A 20,223-nucleotide genomic window follows, 5' to 3' on the forward strand; every position below is an offset into this window, starting at 1 on the left:
GGTGGCGGTTGGAGGGGCGGGGCTCAAGGGCGGAGGAGCGGGAAGTGGAAGAGATGCAGTGGAGGGCATCATCGACCACATCGTGGGCCCCAGCTATGCCTGCCACTTCGTAGGATATGTGGAACAGTCCATCTTCCGCAACTACACTGGCCCCACCCCCCACCTTTTCCTCCGCTACATCAATGACTGTATCGGCGCCGCCTCGTGCTCCCACGAGGAGGTTGAACAGTTCATCCACTTCACCAACATCTTCCACCCCGACCTCAAATTCACCTGGATAGTGTCAGATTCCTCCCTCCCCTTCCTCGACCTTTCTATTTCTATCTCAGGCAACCGAATCAACACGGACATCTACTACAAACTGACCGACTCCCACAGCTACCTGGACTACACCTCCTCCCACCCTGCCCCCTGTAAAAACGCCATCCCATTCTCCCAATTCCTTCGTCTCCGCCGCATCTGCTCCCAGGAGGACCAGTTCCAAAAACGTACAACCCAGATGGCCTCCTTCTTCAAGGACTGCAATTTCCCCCCAGACGTGGTCGACGATGCCCTCCACCGCATCTCTTCCACTTCCCGCTCCTCCGCCCTTGAGCCCCGCCCCTCCAACTGCCACCAGGACAGAACCCCACTGGTCCTCACCTACCACCCCACCAATCTCCATGTACAGCGCATCATCCGCCGTCATTTCCGCCACCTCCAAACGGACCCCACCACCAACGATATATTTCCCTCCCCTCCCCTGTCAGCATTCCGTAAAGACCACTCCCTCCGTGACTCCCTCGTCAGATCCACACCCCCCACCAATCCAACCTCCACTCCCGGCACCTTCCCCTGCAACCGCAGGAGGTGCAAGACTTGCGCCCACACCTTCCCCCTCACCTCCCTCCAAGGCCCCAAAGGAAACTTCCATATCCGCCACAGATTCACCTGCACCTCCACACACATCATCTATTGCATTCTCTGCACCCGATGTGGGCTCCTCTATATTGGGGAGACAGGCCGCCTACATGCGGAGCGTTTCAGAGAATACCTCTGGGACATCCGGACCAACCAACCCAACCACCCTGTGGCTCAACACTTCAACTCCCCCTCCTACTCCACCAAGGATATGCAGGTCTTTGGACTCCTCCATCGCGAGACCACAACAAAACGACGGTTGGAGGAAGAGCGCCTCATCTTCCGCCTAGGAACCCTCCAACCACAAGGGATGAACTCGGATTTCACCAGTTTCCTCATTTCCCCTCCCCTCACCTTGTCTCAGTCAAATCCATCGAACTCAGCACCGCCTTCCTAACCTGCAATCTTCTTCCTGACCTCTCCGCCCCCACCCCAGTCTGACCTATCACCCTCACCTTGACCTCTTTCCACCTATCGCATTTCCGACGCCCCTCCCCCAAGTCCCTCCTCCCTACCTTTTATCTTAGCCTGCTGGACAAACTTTCCTCATTCCTGAAGAAGGGCTTATGCCCGAAACATCGATTCTCCTGTTCCCTGGATGCTGTCTGACCTGCTGCGCTTTTCCAGCAACACATTTTCAGCTCTGATCTCCAGCATCTGCAGACCTCACTTTCTCCTCAAAGACATCTGAGGAAGAACAAGGAGTCAAACAGCACAAAAAATAAGGGCTCAAACTATTTTTCCTTTTCAAAGTACTATCTGTGTACACATAGTTTTGTTCGATTTAGGATTGCAAGATATTTTGCAGAGCAGCACCATTTCTTCCATTATCCTTCTTATGTTTCGACTGATATCAAAGAAACAAATTGTCTGACCACTGGAAGCACTATGAAAAAGGTAGCAAAATACAAGACACAATGCTTTTTTGCAATTTTATAATGAAATATTTTGCAAAGAAGTTGCCGACTGGTCCAACTACAAAGCACAGAGAGATAAACAGCACAGATCCTACCATTGCCAAACGTAGATTTACACTACAGATCCCATCTATATTGAACACAGATTTATCGTACTGACTATGCTGAGTGCAGAGATTCAAAGAGCAGACCTCATGTGTACTAAACACACTGATTAATAGCATAGAGGCAGCCTATACTGAACAGAGAGATTGCTAATACACACCCTGTGTTTACATTGAACACATCCAATGGCATTCCAGTCCAATGGATTATTGGTCCAGAAATCCACAGTAAAATGGAAACAGTCATCCTGGCTCTTAACCCATTCTGGAGTGGTGGTGGTCACTTCCATTGCAGTTTCATTTGTTGTGGCCGCTCATCACTTCTTTTGAATCAGATGTTCCATGAAATTGGTAGATTCTGTGGCACTAACAATAGCATCTGAACCGAACTGTTCTCCAAATTGAAAGCCACAGTCCACAGGTTTTAATCTAAACTGTCTGCTTTGTGAAAATAGCCACTGTGCTGTCATTGGAGCTGTAAGCATTGGCTATATTTGTTACCTTTGTGCTTTGCAATGCACTTTCCAATGATTTCTGTCAGTAGCTGGGTTTTAACCAGCTATCCCATTTTGTTTTACAGTAGGGTCCACAAGACAGAGTCATCTGAATTCAGGAACTAGTGGTGCTTTGAGAGTCTGGACAGATGGCTTGGGTTTGCCTTTGTAAAATCTTTGTGCATATAATCATTACATCATGCTGAATAAGCCAGCTGCTGACAATTTCTGGTATGTGTAATCTAAGCTGAAGTAAGTCTCAAAGGTGATGAGCCACTCCAGCCCTCTCTCTTACTTAAAACTGCTTTAAATCTATCTTTTCGAGGACTTAACACCTTCTACTTTTGTTCATGTCAATTTTGCTCTGAATACTCTCTTGTGAAATGTCTTGGAATATATTATTGCCTTAAATACGCTATATAAGTGCAAGTTTTTCTTTTGTCTTCATAGGCATACTGTGAGGGAGCAATTAACACAATTATCATTCTTTAAAATTCCAAGCCTGGCTTTACTTTGATGCTGCTGTTATATCTCTGCTATGTTTTTACGTTCCATTCTTTAACTTTCACATATTTCACAGTTGACCTTACTTAACCTTTCAGCAAGGTTTCCCAACTTTTAAACAGCAAACTTTATGTGTTACTTGGGTGATAGACAACACATCTGAATTGATGGTTCATTCATTATGTATAGCAAGTCTCTTGAAAGATGATCAAAGCAATCAGGGAATAGTCAACGTAACCATTAAAATATAATTATGTATAACGATTAGACAGTTAAATAGATTTGTAATCTGACTAATGATGTTGCTGCTTGTCTATTTAATAAATATTCAAATGAATCACTGTTTCTTGTAATTGAGTTGGATTGTTGTTTTAGTTCTCAGTCCTGTTTAATTGACAACTTATGGTTTATAGCAAAGGCTTTCTTGATTGAAAAATATGTTGAGAAGAAATAGCCATGTTAAAGCTGTTTCTATACATTCATTCGCCATTCCCCACTCATTGTTCCAATTGATCATAGAGCAGCAAAGATGAATTACAACATATTTTATCTCAGTATTCGGTGAATAGCATTTCTTTGACTAAGGATACTGCTCGTCAGTGACCTCCAAACATACTTCACTCAATGTGAATCTCAGAAGAGTACCACCTACTCAACTGAATATCCATATGACACCGACAGATGTTATTCCAGGCTCTGCAGAAGGAGAAAGGTGTCATTTTGGCCTCTTCATGTGAGATTGGCCAATTATGTCCAATTATGGTTGGTCCTGTTACCACTTGAGATATGACTGAGATATTTTAAACTCTTTGTACAATCAGGTAGATGAAAGGAAGAGGGAAGAATATTGAAAAGGAAATTGTTAATGTTAATCTCACGTTAACCAACCTGTGCGGTTTTGCATTTTGCATCTAAAATGGATTTCTGTGACACTAATTGGATGGGTAAATAGAGCAAATAAAAGGTGAATTGATTGGCGACAAATCTTTACTTAATAAGTAGTGTTTTTTAACCCATTTTCCCCATTTACTCCTTCCAGAAGTAAAAAGCATTATATAGATAAGGCTTTTGCAAACACTTTTAAGGTTGGTTTATGTGACCAGATGTGAAATAAACCCAAACTTTGTAATTCATTGTTTGAGGACAACGTTACCAATATCTCGAACTGCAATAAAACCAGGTTTCCTGTTTGTATTCACAAATGCTAACACAAATATTCTGGGAAGGATAAATTGAAAATGCAGATATTTGCATATATTTAAATTCCACGCAAATTATATTGAAGTTAAGGCAGGCGGAATAGATATGGGAAACTGATATATAAATTCTACTGGTAAAGGTGCTAATGGAAATTTCAAACACTGGAGAGGCTCTGATGAAATTTCTAAAACTGTCAAATGAATTATCTTTGATATGCGTGTTAGCATGTGATAGAGAGAGTTTGTGGCAGTAATTTTGCTCTTGTGCTCATAGCAAAATACACAATTGCTTGTAAGTTTCATAATGTCATAACTCTGATTCATGGGGATGTTCTATCTGCTCAGGAAAATCGCAATGGCATTGTATACTGCTACAATTATTATTTCTCTCACTGCACTAAGGGGAATATGTAGATTTTCCACAGTAGCTATCTCCCCTGCTGAGTCACAGTACAGACAGGGAGAAATCTTTTGATGTATTTCTGTAATATGCTAAATGCCAAGAAGTAATTTGTGAGAAGCATCGCAGTTAGCCTGGTCCTCTTCTTATTTAACGTCAACAAACACAGGATTTTCAAAAAATAAAAATCAAGTGTCAGAAAAGCAATGATAACTAATACCCTGTTTTGATTCCCACTGGGTCTAAGACCATTGGCAACACAACCATTTATAGATGCTCTCTCTCTCTCATTCTATTCAAAGGTAGAACATAATGTCCCACCACTGCAGATCTCCAGCTGCTCACTCAGATTGTAAGAGGTTCAAATTCTCTTTACATTGTTGCCTTTAATTAAGAAAGGTGGTAAGGAAAAGTCAGGGAACTGGTGAGCCTGACATCAATTAAAACTGAAAGAACTGCAGATGCTGTAAGTCAGATAAAAATAGAAATTGCTGGAAAATTTCACTAACTTGATTGAGTTTTTTTGAAAAAGTGATGAAGAGGATTGATGAGTCCAAAGCGGTGGATGTGACCTCCATGGATGTCAGTAAGGCGTTCAACAAGGTTCCACATGGTAGACTGATTAAAAAGGTTAGATCACATGGAATACAGGGAGAACTAGCCATTCGGATGCAAAATTGTCTCAAAGATAGGAGCCAGAGGGTTGTGGTGGAGGGTTGCTTTTGGGACTGAGGCTTGTGATCAGCACAGTGCCATAAAGATCGGTGCTGGTTCCACTGCTTTTTGTCATGTACATAAATGATTTAGATGCGAATGTAGGAGGTATGGTTAGTAAGTTTGCAGATTGCACCAAAATTGGTGGTGTAATTGACAACAAAGAAGGTTACCTCAGAGGATCTTAATCAGATGGGCCAGTGGGCTGAGCAGTGGCAGATGGAGTTTTATTTAGATAAATGTGAGGTGCTGAATTTTGGAAAGGCAAATCAGGGCAGGACTTATGCACTTAATGGTAATGTCCTGAGGAATGTTGAGGAACAAAGAGACCTTTGAGTGCAGATTCATAGTTCATTGAAAGTGGAGTCGCAGGTAGACAGGATAGTGCAGAAGGTGTATGGTACACTTGCCTTTATTGGTCAGTGCATTCAGTATAGAAGTTAGAAAGTCATGTTATGGCTGTACAGGACACTGATTAGACCAGTTCTGGAATACTGCATTCAATTTTGTCTCCCTACTATAGGAAAAATGTTGTTAAACTTGAAGTGGTTCAGAAAAGATTTACAAGTATGCTGCCAGGATTGGAGGGTTTCAACTATACGGAGAGGCTGAATTGGATGGAGTCTAACTTCCCTGGAGCGTAGAAGGCTGAGGGGTGACCTGATAGATGTAGATAAAATCATGAAGGGCATGGACTTGTGGGTGGCACGGTGGCACAGTTAGCACTGCTGCCTCACAGCGCCAGAGACCCGGGTTCAATTCCCAACTCAGGCGACTGACTGTGTGGAGTTTGCACATTCTCCCCGTGTCTGCGTGGGTTTTCTCCGGGTGCTCTGGTTTCCTCCCACAGTCCAAAGATGTGCAGGTCAGGTGAATTGGCCATGCTAAATTGCCCGTAGTGTTAGGTAAAGGGGTAAATGTAGGGGAATTGGTGGGTCGGTGTTGACTTGTTGGGCCGAAGGGCCTTTTTCCACACTGTAAGTAATCTAATGGATGGTATGAATAGTTAAGGCCTTTTCCCCAGGGTAGGGGAGTCCAAAACTAGAGGGCAGAGGTTGAAGGTGAGAGGGAAAAGATTCAAAAGGGCAACTTTTTCAGGTCATTTTTCAATTTTGCAGTGTGTAATTAGTGAAATACTACAAGGATCAGTGCATGGGCCTCAGCTATATGTAATGTTTGGCATGGACCTAGAGGAAGGAACTGAGTGCAATAAATCCAATATTGATGATACAAAGCTAGGGTGAAAGGTAAGCTGTGAGGTGAGAAAAAGAGATTGCAAAGATAGCTTAAGTAATTGGGCACAGCAGTGATAAATGGTGTAGAAAATGCAATTTGCAATTTTGCTGGGAAAATGAAAAATCATTATCTTTTTAAAGATGAGGGAATAGTGTTATCAAGGTAATTGTTATACTAGCTTTTATCACAAAGGCGTTAAAGAGGAATTGAGTCCTGTGTTCAGTAGTACAAATCAATCTTTATTTGGAGCTTCTTTACCACATGTGTGGGAGAGGCTAAAGACTACTTTGAATCTAGTTTTCACATGGGGCTCAGTCGCCCTCTCAGCTCAGATTGGAGGTCAGTGACACTCTACTTTTCCTGATAAAGTACAGGATATATATATACATGCAGCATTAAATTGGTTCCATACAACATTGACATCAGTGCTTACCACATCCCCTCTGACCTACACATCCAATCCTGTGAACACATGATCAGTGGTCGGCATGGTGGCACAGTGGTTAGCACTGTTGCCTCACAGCGCCAGAGACCTGGGTTCAATTCCCGCCTCAGGCAACTGACTGTGTGGAGTTTGCACATTCTCCCTGTGTCTGCGTGGGTTTCCTCCCACAATCCTAATAGTTCTAGAAACGTAGAAGAAAGGATTGCGAGGATGATTCAAGAGAAGAGTGAAAGTAATAGGGTGGTTGTTATGGGGGACTTTAACTTTCCTGATATTGATTGGGAAAGCTATAGCTCAAGTTCGTTAGATGGGTCAGTGTTTGTCCAATGTGTGCAGGAGGGTTTCCTGACACAATATGTAGATAGGCCAACAAGAGGTGAGGCCATACTGGATTTGGTTCTGGGTAATGAACCAGGCCAGGTGTTAGAATTAGAGGTAGGTGAGCACTTTGGGGACAGTGACCACAATTCGGTGACTTTTACTCTAGTGATGGAGAGGGATAAGTGTGCACTACAGGGCAAGAGTTATAGCTGGGGGCAGGGAAATTATGATGCAGTGAGGCATGACTTAGGATGTGTGGCTTGGAAAAGTAAGCTTCAAGGCAAGGGCGTAATTGATATGTGGAGCTTGTTCAAGGAGCAACTATTGAGTGTCCTTGATAAGTATGTACCGTCAGGCAGGGAGGAAAGGGTCATGTGAGGGAGCCGTGGTTTAATAAGGAATTGGAATCCCTTGTTAAAGGGAAGAGGGCGGCCTATGTAAAGATGAGGCGTGAAGGTTCAATTGGGGCGATTGAGAGTTATAAGGTAGCCAGGAAGGACCTGAAGAGAGAGCTAAGAGCAGCAAGGAGGGGACATGAAAGGTCCTTAGTTGGTAGGATTAGGGAAAACCCTAAGGCTTTCTATAGGTATGTCAGGAATAAAAGAATGACTAGGGTAGGTATAGGTCAAGTCAAGGATAGTAGTGGGAAGTTGCATGTGGAGGCTGAAGAGATTGGGGAGACACTGAATGAATACTTTGCGTCAGTATTCAATCAGGAACAGGACATTGTTGTCAATGTGAGTACTGAGTCACAATTAAGTAGAATGGATGGCTTTGAGGTATGTAGAGAAGAGGTGTTGGAAATTCTGGAAAGGGTGAAAATAGATAAGTCCCCTGGGCCTGATGGCATTTATCCTAGGATTCTCTGGGAAGCAAGGGAGGAGATTGCAGAGCCATTGGCCTTGATTTTTATGTCCTCGTTGTCTATAGGAGTAGTGCCAGAAGATTGGAGGCTAGCAAATGTGGTTCCCTTGTTCAAGAAGGGGAGGAGGGATAACCCTAGTAACTATAGGCCGGTGAGTCTCACTTCTGTTGTGGACAAAATCTTAGAGAGAATTGTAAGGGATAGGATTTATGAACATCTGGATAGGAATAATGTGATCAAGGATAGTCAGCATGGTTTTGTGAAGGGCAGGTTGTGCCTCACAAGCCTTATTGAATTCTTTGAGAAGGTGACTAAGGAGGTGGATGAGGGGAAAGCGGTAGATGTAGTGTATGTGGATTTTAGTAAGGCGTTTGATAAGGTTCCCCATGGTAGACTACTGCAAAAAATACGGAGGTATGGCATTGAGGGTGAGTTGGAGGTTTGGATTAGGACTTGGCTGGCTGGAAGAAGACAGAGGGTAGTAGTTGATGGCAAAGGTGCATCTTGGAGTGCCGTCACTAGCGGTGTTCCGCAAGGATCTGTTTTGGGACCATTGCTGTTTGTCATTTTTATAAATGACCTGGAGGAGGGGTTAGAAGGTTGGGTGAGCAAGTTTGCGGATGATACGAAAGTAGCAGGAGTTGTTGACAGTGAGGAAGGATATGGCAGGTTACAGCGGGATATAGATAAGCTGCAGAACTGGGCAGAAAGGTGGCAAATGGAGTTCAATGTAGCTAAGTGTGAGGTGATTCACTTTGGTAAGAGTAATAAAAAGATGGGGTACTGGGCTAATGGTCGGATACTTGGGAGTGTGGATGAGCAGAGGGATCTTGGTGTCCATGTACACAGATCTTTGAAAGTTGCCACTCAGGTAAATAGTGCGGTGAAGAAGGCATATGGCGTACTGGCTTTTATTGGTAGAGGAATTGAGTTCCGGAGTACTGAGGTCATGTTGCAGTTGTATAAGACTCTGGTGTGGCCGCATCTGGAGTATTGTGTGCAGTTTTGGTCGCCATATTATAGGAAGGATGTGGAGGGACTGGAATGGGTGCAGAGGAGGTTTACCAGGATGTTGCCTGGTATGGTAGAAAGATCGTATGAGGAAAGGCTGAGGCACTTGGGGTTGTTTTCATTGGAGAAAAGAAGGTTTAGGGGTGACTTGATAGAGGTGTACAAGATGATTAGGGGTTTAGATAGGGTCGACAGTGAGAATCTTTTTCCACGTATGGAGTCAGCTATTACAAGGGGGCATAGCTTTAAATTAAGGGGGGGTTGGTATAGGACAGATGTTAGGGGTAGGTTCTTTACTCAACGAGTCGTGAGTTCATGGAATGCCCTGCCAGTAGCAGTGGTGGACTCTCCCTCATTATGGGCATTTAAGCGGGCATTGGATAGGCATATGGAGGATAGTGGGCTAGTGTAGGTTAGGTGGGCTTGGATCGGCGCAACATCGAGGGCCGAAGGGCCTGTACTGCGCTGTATTCTTCTATGTTCTATGTTCTAATCCAAAAAATGTGCAGGTTAGGTGAATTGGCCATGCTAAATTGCCCGTAGTGTTAGGTGAAGGGGTAAATGTAGGGGAATGGGTCTGGGTGGGTTACACGTCGGTGTGGACTTGTTAGGCCGAAGGGCCTGTTTCCACTCTGTAAGTAATCTAATCTAACCTAACCTTGGATCCTCCCAATATCTCGTGATGTTTGCTAGAGCCCCTGTCAGCCACCCTTTGGCTCTTATGATTATTGATCACATTTCAATGCTGATTATTATGTTCCTTCCTAGGTGTTTGCCAACCACATCGTAGACTTGCTTAATACTAATAACTTTTCAAATTCTATCATGCGGTTCAAACCCCTTACTGATCTTAGTACAGAAGATTAAAAAGGATAGGAATTTCTACCAATTGTTATAATATTTGCAATATCAGCTCAAATATAAATTTATTTATACATAGTTAAACCTAATACTATGATTCTGTGACAAAGCCAACAATTTCGAGAACAGCTTCCCACTTACCCGACTTGCGAAGCAGCAGTTGCTTGTTCTCTCGAGGTTGAGGTGACCCTGTTTCTGCCCCTTTGCTACATTATTTGTCTCTCAGTATTCTTACAAGATTATCTGGTTTATGCCTTTTTGTTGTTCTAATCTTCTTGCTGCAAGAGAATAAAAGTTTCTTCAAGTGTATTTCTTGAAACTAGTCTCTGCAACCAATGCTAACTGTCTTTGAAAATTTAATTTCCCAATAGCAAATAAATTTAAACTTCTATTTGTATACGATTATGTGCCTACTCTAAACTGTAACTTTAATTATTTTAAAAGCCTTATCTTAGGTGGGTCAAGCTTTCCCTTTCTAATTCATATAAAAATCAGAAGTCTCAAATCGTATTAATTTCATCCGTGCTGCCTTATCAGAGTCTTACTGTTTGCATTCTAGATCCACCTTACTAAGACTCAGAAACATTTTGTTGTCTGTCTGTGAAGACCATGATTTGAGCTATATGAAATGCTACATCAGCTAAAATTTCCTTCGATTGTCTGTGTCAGTTCAAATGAAACCCCCAATAGTCATTTTGACATTTTCAACCGTGGGCAAATAAAACAAGAAGTTATTATACAAGAAGGATTCGGTGGGATTTTACCTGGAGTACTTTATCCAGTTGTGTCCTTCTTACCTATGAAATGATGTATTTCCATTTAAACAGGTGCTACAAAAGTTTATTGGACTGATTCCTGGATTGGCAGTATATGAAAAGAGGTTAAGTAGACAGGCTATATTGGAACTAAGAAGAATGAGAGATCATTTTGTTGGGAGAAATAAGATGTGTGGTTGGGTAAATGCTGAGAAATTGTAGTGTTTAGGACTAAGGGTCTTGTTTTTATCTTCCAGTTGTTCATAGACAGAGAGTAATGAGCTGATCTTTACTCACACATATTTAAACAGCGAAATATTACATTCATAACCCTTCAAACTCAGCTACAAACAGTTTCAAAAGTATCTTTTTCATGCGTGCTCTAGTGAAATTGCAGTTAATATCTACCTTTAATAGCTTCAAGTGATCAGTCATGTCGAATTGCAAAAGAAGAAGTATACTTTTAAAGAGTTATTTATTCGAATTATCTACCACCACAACCTGGTGATAGAGAATTCTCATTTTCTGGAAGTCCTTATAATGTTGTATTCAAAACATCTTCCTTACAAATGTATGTATTGAAATGATTTCTCAATAATGTCCTTTCAACCTAAACTCAGTTGGGTGCCCTTTGCTGACTGGATTTGTAATTTTGCTAAATAATTGTTTGGAAATAACTAATTTAACGGAGGGAACTATTGACGTTGGCTTGTGTTTCCTTGATATTTAATGAGTCAAATCCACATCAGATTGAAACCTCAAAGGGCATTCCCTAAGAAGTCAACGATTCATTCATAATGTAATCATCTCCTTTGACCTAGAATGGGTTTTTAAATTTCTAAAGCTTACTTTAACTTTTCTTGATAACTGCAGTTAAAGGTTTGCTCAAATTACTCTAATTTAAATAGCATAATTTCAAATGTTTGCCAATTAATAACAGGATGTTACATCTGGTGATAAACAGGTTGTTTTTAGGGTTTGGGTTGAGATGAATGAATAAAAATACCCAAAGAAAATCAACGTACTGCAGATGCTGGAAATCTGAAACAAACTCAGAAATGCTGGAGAAACTCAGCAGGTCTGGCAGCATCAGTGGAGAGAGAACCATTTTGGTTTCAGTATGAGTCTTCTTAAGAATCCTTTTTCTTCACTTCTGCAGAAGGCTCATGCTGGACTCAAATATATTGAAGGATTAGGAGAAAGTGAGGACTGCAGATGCTGGAGATTCTGATGAAGAGCTTATGCTTGAAACATCAACTCTCCTGCTCATTGGATGCTGCCTGACTGGCTGTGCTTTTCCAGCACCATACTTTTCAACTCTATTCAAGAAATGATAAAATAAAAGGAATCAAGGGATATAGAAATAGGTTGGAAAGTGAAGTTGTTGTAAAATGTCAATTATTAACTTATTGATGAGGAGCGGACCTCAGAAGCTATGTGGCCTAGATTAGATTACATTACAACAAGTCCACACCGACCCGCCAAAGCGCAACCCACCCATACCCCTACATTTACCCCTTACCTAACACTACGGGCAATTTAGCATGGCCAATTCACCTGACCTGCACATCTTTGGACTGTGGGAGGAAACCGGAGCACCCGGAGGAAACCCACGCAGACACGGAGAGAACGTGCAAACTCCACACAGTTAGTCGCCTGAGGCGGGAATTGAACCCGGGTCTCCGGCGCTGTGAGGCAGCAGTGCTAACCACTGTGCCACCGTGCCGCCCACTTCCTACTTCCTACTTCCTACTTCCATTCCAATTTCTTAAGTCCTCACGTCAACTCAGATTTGACTATTCAATAAGAGATCTCTCAATGTGAATTCATAATACAGTGAACCTCTAGAGGTGATGGCACCATGAAAGCTCCCAGTCTATTGTAAAAACTCAAATCATTCACTAATGTCCTTCAAGAAAGTGAACTAATCTCTTCAAATGGATATATAAGTGGCTTCAGTGCCACACTATTTTGTTGCCGGTTAACATTCAGAACAGTTGGTGCTACATGAATATCATCCATCGTCTGAAAGTAATGTTCAAAAAGCATATAAAATATTGCATACATACAAGAGGAAGTGAGCAAAGTAGTTGCCAGGGAAGAAATTAGAAGGACAGCATTAAAGAAAGATGTTTTCGAGAAAGCTCATGACGACAGCATAGACGAGTAGGGGAGCCTTTGGCTTATTTTAGTTTTGTACGTTCTATGCTATTCTGTGTGATTTCCATTTCCTTGTTCCATCAAAGGCCAATGTTTGTACCACTGCCATCCAAAGGTCTCTTACTTTTCTAATGGCATAATTCTGATTAAGCGTTTTTGACATGAAACCCTGAGCTATATTTTAACAATCCATAACATCTGCGCATATCTTTAATCATGGGGGACACACAAGTTTTGGAATGACCTCTTCCCCGTATTGCACCTCCCTAAATATAATGCAGCAATGGAAGTTATGAGAAATCTTGGTGAAGTGCCCATATGACTACCTCCGCTGACTGAACCGAAACAATCCACTCAGCTACCTCTTCAGATACCACCTGCTCCACCTGAGGCAGAGTGTACAGATCCAGTGTCAGATTGTTCAGTCACTCTAGATACCTCAGCATTGGACAGGCACAAAGGCCATATGATCCCTCAAACCTATTTTTCCACTAAAAATGTTCATGGCTAATCATCCTACTGCCCTATCCCAAATCTTTTTTATGGTCATAATTATCTCATTGGGTGTACAATTGGTTATGCTAAAACACGTGTTCCTTCAACACGAATTGTCTTTAATGCGATTGAAGAATTTAGACCATTATTTGTAGAACACAAACTTTCCTTACCTGTATTGGCTATAACACGATTTCAGTCCCATTGGTTTAAATGGTGTGGCTTTCTTATAACGCAGGATTTTCTTATAATGCAAGATCACACAAGAACAGAGCTGAATATATTAGACACAAGGTTCTCTAATCTTTGTGAGTCTAATGCGTGAGTACTTTTTAATATTTGGGAACACAAAGACATGTTATATCTGAACAACTTTATCATATATTACATGTCTTTGTGTTCCCATATGTTAAAAAGTACTCACACATTAGACTCACAAAGGTTAGAGCACCTTGTGTCTAATTTATTCCAGGTTGCTTGGCAAGACTACTTCAAACCAATGTTTTGTCAGATATTACATAACTGCAGTGCAGACCTGAATGTGGCCCCATGGCACACTTACACATAGCAATAGGTTCCTGGTCAATTAGTTCCTAGCTCTTTAAAGACATTACAACAATACACACAGTCATTCCTCCATACCTATGCGGGTTCCCTTCTTGAGACCTGCCTCAAATAATAAGATTCATGAGTGTGGAGTTTGTTTAAAACTAGGTTAAAAATTGGGGATGCATGATTTTTCTGAACAGATGTTGATTTTTGATGTCACATTTTTTGGCGTGGGTAGGCGAATTCATGATGATTTACTGTAAATCTATAAAATTAAGCTTTCGTGTCAACTGCTGTGTTTTTCAGTGAGAAGTTTAGATTGTTTTTGCCATGTGGTACAACAGTAGTGGGGTGTCAGATATTTGACAATCCAAAGACACTCATAACACTCTGAGTCCATGTAAAGCTAACGAAACTTGAGAGGATTTTATGATCATGAAAACATATGTTACATTATGTTGAAACTGCTTATAAAGCAGTGTCTATGAGCTGCTTTTTGTGGTTTATTGCTTATATTCAGGAAGCTTAATGATGTTCAGACAAAAACTAATCCCTGAATTCACCGGAATATTTTGGGCTCTAACTTCTCCTCAAGCTACTCCTAGATCTTGATGCTAAAAGTAAAAACTGAACAGTACATGAAAAAAAGACTTAAAATCAGCAAGAAGGCAATGTCTTTAAAGCCATGAAGTGGACCTCAGTGTGCAATTCTCTGTGCTGAGGAATCTTGGCTGTGAGGCGTATATAAAGTAGAAGGTAAGTTCTCCCTGACAAATGGAGAAAGACAAAGAAACATTAGCCCTAATATTGATCCTGCACTGTGTTCATCAAATCTCGGCTCAAGTTATGGAGGGTGATCTTTGGAAGGACTTCAATGAAGCTTCATCAGACTGATTCCTAGGATGGCAGGACTGACATATAAAGAGAGACAGGATCAGTTAGGAATGCATTCACTTGAGTTTAGAAGAATAAGAAGGGAATCTCATAGAAACCTGTGAAATTCTAGCGGGGCTAGACAGGATAATTGCAGGAAGGATGTTCCCCATGAGCAGGGAACCCAGAACCTGGGGTCACAGTTGAAGGATACAAGGTAGACCAGTTTGGACTGAAATGAGGGGAAGTACCTTCACCCAAAGTGTGGCGAGCCTGTGGAATTCTCTGTCATAGAAAACAGTTTAGGCTAAACCATTGAATGTGTTCAGGAAGGAGTTATCTATAATTCTTAAGGCTAAAGGGATCAAAGGGTATGAGAAGAAATTGGGAACAAATTACTGAGTTGGATGATCTGACATGATCATATTGAATGGCAGAGCAATGATAAAGTTGCAAATGACCTACTCTTGCTCCAATTTTCTATGTTCTATGGAATGAATGAGAATGGGAGGGGGGAATGGGGAGAGGGGTGCGGTGGGGTTGTTGGTGGTGGTGGTAGGGAATTCTGTTGGACTAAAATTGATAAACTACACTTGTTGATATGGCATGCAGGTTAATATTAAGGAAATAATTAAGCTTACTGCACAAATATTTGCAGATTCAACTCCCAGTGAAGAGTTACACTGTGGAGAATAGGCATTAACGAGCCAGGAACATCTAGAATGGCTCATTTCCAATTTCTCAGTAATTGAAATTAGCAACTGAAAATTCAGCCAGCTGACTTGGATCCCCAATGAATCCGGTTTTTTTTCATCAAGCGAGGCTCTGGACTGGTAACACAGTCCTAAACAATTTGAACTGCAATTCAGGAGAGTATTCTACACCACTGGAAGCGAGATGCAGACAGAATTACAAGTTCACTGACGCAGGCACAACAAGAGCATTAAGTTTCCATGGAGCAATATCATGCCACCAACAAGGAAGGCTTGCATTCATACAACCTGTTTTAGGACATCAGGACATCACAAACCACTTTACACTCAATTAAGATTAGATTAGATTTAGATTACATTACAGTGTGGAAACAGGCCCTTCGGCCCAACAAGTCCACACCGACCCGCCGAAGCGCAACCCACCCATATCCCTACATTTACCCCCTACCTAACACTACGGGCAATTTAGCATGGCCAATTCACCTGACCTGCACATCTTTGGACTGTGGGAGGAAACCGGAGCACCCAGAGGAAACCCACGCAGACACGGGGAGAACGTGCAAACTCCACATAGTCAGTCGCCTGAGGCGGGAATTGAACCCGGATCTCTGGCGCTGTGAGGCAGCAGTGCTAACCACTGTGCCACTGTCAATTTATGAATTGACGATGCTGTGACCAATTTATACACAAACTCCCACAAACAACAATTCAACAATCTGTTTGTGTGATCTTCTTTGTGGGATAATTGGGATAAATATTGACAAGTTCACTGGACACAAGTCCCTGCTCTTCCTTAACTACTGTCACGTAGATTCTGAATTCACCCATTTAACTTCAGCACTTCAATAATATAGCACCTCAAAAAGAGCTCCTGCAGTGCAGTGGTGGTATTGCTACCTCTGAACCAGACGTGTAAATCCCAGGCTTCCTCCACTGCCAAAACAAAACCACCTGATGATTGGAAGAAGAACACCTCATCTTCCACATCAGGATCCTACAACCACATGGCATCAACATTGACTTTATCAATTTCCAAATCTCCCCATCCCCCCAGCTCATCCTAGATCCAACCCTCCAAATCAGCACTGCCCTCTTGACCTGACCTACCTGTCCATGTTCCTTCTTAGCTATCCACACCACCCAACCCACCAACCTATCAATAGCACCTGCACCCACCTTTTGCCATCCCACCTACCTTTCCCCCAGCCCCACCCCCACTACCCCATTTATCTCTGAGCCCCTTTCCCCCTCCACATTCCTGATGAAGGGCTTATGCCTGAAACATCGACTCTACTGCTCCTTGGATGCTGCCTGGGCTGCTGTGCTTTTTCAGCACCATCCTTTTCAACTCTGACCCAGGGGGCTGGATTCAAGTCCCATCTGCTCCAGAGGCATATGATAAACAGTTTGGTTAGAAGATATTTATAGCGTCCCAGAGTGTACAGCACTCCTTCAATACTACAATGGGGATGTCTACCAAGATTATGTACTCAGGTGTCTACATTGTAACTTGAATATCCAATCTTCTTACTCAGGGGTTTGCTCACTAAACTACAACTATCACCAGGATAAAGTCTCACTGTACATCTCATTTTTAAAATAATTGAGATATAGCTGCGACTGAGAATTACTTTGAATAATAAATATAGAATTACACATGGCCGTTATGAGAAAAAAACTGTACCATTGTCCTAACTGCCCTCAATACTCTGTTATAAATCAGTTTCCTCAATCCTAGCTCGCATTTATAAATCACTACATTATTTATAACCACCTCACAGAGCTAAGGGACAGACCTAATGAGTAAAGTTTCTCATGCTGTGACTTCTTGACATTCTCCTCCAATGGCCTCACAAACAAGTCTTTCCTCACTGAAGTAGAGCTTTACAATCCCACCTGATATAAAGTTTGACACAAGAGTTTTCTGCTTCCAGGTTCTTGGCATGTTAATAATTAGTAATTATTAAAATTAAATATTAAAAACATTCTTAATACCTGAAGCAGGACAACAAGGAGTGATGTCAAACATTATTAAATGAATCAGCATCTTCCCCACGTGATGTTTCAAATTGTGTGGCAGCTCACCAGATGAGGTATAATGCTTTGAACAGTCATGTGTCTTTATAATTAAATTCCTTTTCCTGAGGCATATGACAACAATTTCTATTCAAAACAGCTTCCTTTCAAATTTATGTGTTGAAGCTACTTCTTAACACTATCACTTCAAAATGAATTTGGTTGGGTGCCCTTCACTGACTGGATTTATCATTTTTCTGAATAGTTGTTTGGAAATAACTAGTTTACCTGAAAGAATTATACATGTTGGCCTGTGTTTCTTTCACATTTAGTGTTTGAAACTTCAAAGGGCATTCACTTAGTAGTCAATGATTCATTCATAATGTAATCATCTCCTTTGATTTAGAAGGGCTTTTCCAAGTTTCTAAATCTTACTTTAACATTTTTAAGCAATTGCATTTTTTGCTCAAATCATTTCAATTTAAATAGTCTAATTTCGATATTAATCAGATACTAGTAGGATGTTATATTCAAGTTGCTAACAGGATTTGAACTGAGATGAATGAATAAAAGTACCCGGAGAAAGTCAAAATACTGAGAATGCTGAAAATCTGAAACAAACTCAGAAAATGCTGGAGAAACTCAGCAGGTCTGGCAGCATCTATGGAGAGACAAGCATTTTGATTTCAGTATGAGTCTTCTTTCGAACTCTTTTTCTTCACTTCCGAAGAAGGGTCACGCTGGACTTGAATATATTCAAGAATTCACAATATAAAGGGAATCAAGGGATATAGAAATAGGTTGGAAAATGAACTTGATGTAAAATTTAAATTATTAACTTACTGATGATGGAATGAATCTCAGTGGTCTACTCCCACTCCAACTTCTTAAGTCCTCATGTCAACTCAGATTTGACTATTCAATAAGAGATCTCTAAATGTAAATTGATAATATAGAGGTGATGGCGCCATGAAAGCTCCCAGTCTATTGTAAAAACTCATATCATTCACTAATGTCCTTCAAGAAAGTGAACTAATTTCTTCAAATTGGCATACAAGTGGCTTCAGTGGCACACATTTCAGATCAGGTGTGACCCTTCTTCAGAACTCTATATCTTCAGTTCTGAAGATAGTTATTCTGGACTCAAAACATTAACTCTTTTCCTCTCTCCATAGATGATGCCAGACTGCTGGGTTTTCCACCATTCTCTGCTTGTTTTGGATAAAAGTACTCTGTTGGTTCATGAGCAGATCATAGTGTGGATCCAGCAGAGCAGTAATCCCGAGGTTCAGATCTGGATCTGTGAAGTATTAGCGCAAGTTCACCAGGGCATTAATTGAGATATTGAGCTGGGTGTAGAGAGATCAGCCAGGATTCTCCACTTGTCCAAGGGCTGTGGATGTTACTGGCAAGACCAACATTAGTCACCAATTCCAAAATGAATGTCCACAGTGGTATACTGTGAAATTGCAGAGAACAATATAAAGTGTAACAAAAAGAGAAAAAGCTGGAAAATCTCAGCAGGTCTGGCAGCATCTGTAAGGAGAGAAAAGAGCTGATGTTTCGAGTCTAACTGACCCTTTGTCAAAGCCTTGACAAAGGGTCAGTTAGACTCGAAACATCAGCTCTTTTCTCTCCTTACAGATGCTGCCAGACCTGCTGAGATTTTCCAGCTTTATCTCTTTTGGTTTCAGATTCCAGCATCCGCAGTAATTTGCTTTTATCCATAATATAAAGTGTGGATCTGGACTCTATGTAGGCCAGACCATTAGGAATGACAAACTCCTTCCATTATAGAAGAAACAGATGGGATTTTGCAATGATTGATGTTAGTTGCCATGGTTACCATGAATGAAATTAGTTTCTAACTCCAGTTTAATAGGCCAACCCGCCCTGTAGGAAAATCCAGAACAATGTTAAACATTAGATGTGATTCTGTGATTGGACATTTGTTAAATAGTGCCAAACACTGAAATTTATGCTGACAACCAAATTAGTTTTATTAATCAGGCTCACAGTGTGGTGCATGTCAGAATACTGGAAGATACATTTGTCAATAAACAGGGCCCTGATTATTTCAGGCAGAAAAAAATATGCAACTGTTTCATCTCAAAAAAGTAGGTGACAGCCATCTCTGATTTATTTCTCAGGGCTACGCCTTGTCCTATTGCAGTGAATCTGCCTTCATTAAAATTTAAACAAACCTGAAAGCTAACTATCAATCATCATCTAACTGGTGCATTCCAAATGGCAACAATTGACTTAGAGTCCACTTGCCAACCAATCAGTAGTCTCCTCACCTACAGTATATATATTGTCTTCTGGTTACTTTGGCATTTTTTGTGAAGTGTCTGATGAGTTCAAGATGAAATTCCACCACCAGGGATGCCTGGTGTTCAGAGACAGGCACCTAGCTCAAGTGTTGGATTTGGCTGCATCTCGGGTCTGCTTGGTTGCTGTATTAATGTCACTCCCTTCATGCCCACCTGTACGCTTTCAGCATCCACACCTTGCTTTGCCTGTTAGCATATTGCAGCGTCACTGCCAAAAGTCAAGGTGTGTGTGTATACATGTGTGTGTGTGTTAGGTAAAGGAGAGGCATGCGTAGAAGTGGAGACAAGGACAGGGATGGGAGAAATAGGTGGGCCAAATCGAATGGCATGGTAAGCTATGGAAGGGGAGATCATTGGC

The 20,223-nt window shown here is 41.6% G+C and overlaps 1 protein-coding gene across 4 annotated transcripts in view; it reads left to right on the forward strand.

Moving 5' to 3' along the window:
- The window catches only part of drd2a (dopamine receptor D2a), a 128,782-nt gene that overhangs the window by 61,155 nt on the left and 47,404 nt on the right, over window positions 1–20,223 (forward strand). Inside the window, exon 1 of one of the 4 annotated variants that reach the window (XM_087976354.1) lies at window positions 2,520–2,646. The exons of the other annotated variants lie outside the window; for them this stretch is intronic. The gene's annotated coding sequence lies outside the window, so the exon portion shown is untranslated. Of the gene's footprint in view, window positions 1–2,519; window positions 2,647–20,223 lie in introns of those variants that run through there. 4 annotated transcript variants of the gene reach the window in all.

The sequence above is a fragment of the Chiloscyllium plagiosum genome, unplaced genomic scaffold, assembly GCF_037043375.1.
Source record: "Chiloscyllium plagiosum isolate Xiang-an unplaced genomic scaffold, Cpla_swu_hap1 HiC_scaffold_29, whole genome shotgun sequence".
NCBI lineage: Eukaryota > Metazoa > Chordata > Chondrichthyes > Orectolobiformes > Hemiscylliidae > Chiloscyllium > Chiloscyllium plagiosum.